We start from the raw sequence: 2,778 nt of genomic DNA, 5'->3' as shown, positions 1-2,778 counted from the left end.
CAAGAGCTAAGAGAGGATTCCACGAGAAATTTTTGAACTTTGTGTTGCAATGATTACCATAAACAAATAAAACAATACTTTGGCTTTTCAGGCAGTGCTTTCAATTCTTACGAAGGGAAAAAAAAACACCACTTGCATTCAAGAATCTGTCCAACGTCTTCAGCAGCAGCAGCTATCAGCAAAATTATTATACATGACATTTATGAATCTGACAGATCTATTTTGCATTTATGATGTATAGGAACCACACGTTGTAGATATCCAATATCTTTCTTTTTTTAAAAAAAACTGTAGTTTTACAATCTTCAGTCAAATACAGTTAATCATTGGCAATCCCATGGGAGACTGTACCCTTTGATACCTGTTTGTTTCCCCTTCCCCTCCCCCCCGATTCTGGAGAGCTAGGGTTGGATTTAACTTTTACAAATATCTAGGAAGTCAAAATGATATCACCTCCCAGTGGATATAAGAACAGAGAAAATAAGAAAGATATTGCCTCCTTATCAGAAGGATACAAGATCTACCTTTTTCTTCTTACCTCATTTTTATACCAGTGTATAAGAGCTATAAAAACTTGGTTTTTACCACATTTCCTTCTTTCCTGAAAAAGGGAATTCAACCACTTTAGCTCCCCACACACAAAAGGTCACACAATAGTGTAAAGCACCCCCATCATGGTCCCAAGCCAATTGTGTGAGACAGGTTTTGAGGTCAGTCCAGAAGGCCTAGAGGGTGGGGTCATATATCCTCTCCAGCAGCAAGATTTTCTAGGTGTGGGCAGGGCAATGAAGGCTCTTTTCCTAGAACCTCTTAGTTGAAGTTCCTTGACTGATGGGTTCTATAGCATGCTACTTCTAGTAAATGGCTAAAATTATTCAAGTGACACAAAAATTGTAAACCATTCTATCACTGAGCAATTTTTCCTTTTTAATAAATAATTATTGACACAATAACATACAATAAACTTTAAGAAGGTTTACAAGGCATTTTTAATATTAACATTGGTCCACACCTTAAAGACCTTTAGAAAAGCAGCTAGGATCTTTCCTTGGCCCTTTTCTTGATCAGGAAAACCAGAATCAGATGATTAATTTCTTATCACCATTTTATTTTCTTAGAAGGGGTTAATTGAACATGTGTTTTTTCTTATTATTTGTGGATGATTTTTTTTCTATGCTTCTTCTTGAGCAGAGGATTACACCAAGAAACTTCCATGTTCCCTTCCAATTCTGTTATTCTGTTACTTCTTTATATATTATATTTTTTCTTTATGATATTCTTAATATACCCTGTTTTCCCAAAAATAAGACATCCCCTAATAATAAGGCCGATAGCCTCCCACTGACCAGTACGCTCCCGCAGAGAGGGACTCCTCAGGGTGCCGTCAGCCAGGCAATGTCGGCTGGCGACCCCCAGGGGGAGGGCCTTCTCTGTGGCAGCTCCTGCCCTCTGGAACGATTTGCCCCCAGAGATAAGAAGGATAACGGATCTCCGGGTCTTTCGCCGTGCCCTGAAAACTTTTCTTTTCCATCAAGTAGGGCTGGCGTGAAACCCCCCCCTTTTTTTTTAGTTTTTTAGCTTTTTAGCTTTTAATCTGTCAATGGGTTTTAATTCGAATTGTTTTAAATTTGGGCCAAAGTATGTAATTCTTTTAATAATTTTAAATTTTGTATTTGTATGTGTTTTAGTTCTGGCTGTGCACCGCCCTGAGTCCACTAGGAGAAGGGCAGTATACAAATTGAATTAAATAAATAAATAAATAAATAAATAAATAAATAAATAAATAAATAAATAAATAAATAAATAAATAATAAATAAATAAACCCAATTGGGCCTTTGAGTGTATGTGCTAAAAGAAGCCTCCCCCCGAAAATAAGCCCTCCCTGAAAATATTTAAATGCAGAGCTGTAAATCAGGTAAGACAGCAAGAGGAACCACATCTTGCTCCATGCACCCCAAAATAATAAGACATCCTAGAATGTGAAGTCAAATGGGCCTTAGGAAATTTGAGCAACGACAAAGCTAGTGGAGGTGATAGTATTCCAGCTGAGCTATTCAAAATCTTAAAAGATGATGCAGTAAAAGTGCTACACTCAATTTGCCTGCAAATTTGGCTCCAGCAGTATATGGATCGAGAACTACCAGAAGTACAGGCAGGATTTCGAAGAGGCAGAGGAACTGGAGATCAAATTGCCAACATACGTTGGATCATGGAGAAAGCTAGGGAGTTCCAGAAAAACATCTACTTCTGCTTCATATGATTGTGTGGATCACAACAAATTGTGGCAAATTCTTAAAAGATGGGAGTACCAGACCATCTTATTTGTCTCTTGAGAAACCTATATGCGGGTCAAGAAGCAACAGTGAGAACTGGACACGGAATCACTGATTGGTTCAAAATTGGGAAAGGAGTCTGGCAAGGCTATATACTGTCTGAAATTCAAATATTTTGCCCATTTCTTCTAATGAGAAGGAAGGACTCACTGGAGAAGGGCCTAATGCTGGGAAAGATTGAGGGCAAAAGAGGAATGGGACAACAGAGAACGAGGTGGCTGGATGGAATCACTGAAGCAATAGGTGTGAGCCTAAATGGACTCCAAAGGATGGTAGAGGACAGGAAGGCCTGGAGGAATGTTGCCCATGGGGTCGCATTGAGTCGGACATGACTTCTCAACTAACAACTACACCTGTCAAAAAGAAAAAGAAAGGGAAAAAAAGAAAAGAAAAACAAAACCTTGTTTCCCATCTTAGATATTAATAGGCATAAATCTGTTTGGC

The sequence above is a fragment of the Pantherophis guttatus genome, chromosome 3 (assembly GCF_059756535.1).
Source record: "Pantherophis guttatus breed Tessera chromosome 3, ASM5975653v1, whole genome shotgun sequence".
In the NCBI taxonomy this organism is placed as follows: Eukaryota; Metazoa; Chordata; class Lepidosauria; order Squamata; family Colubridae; genus Pantherophis; species Pantherophis guttatus.
The sequence above is the reverse complement of the archived record's forward strand: the minus strand, read 5'-3'. Positions refer to the sequence as shown.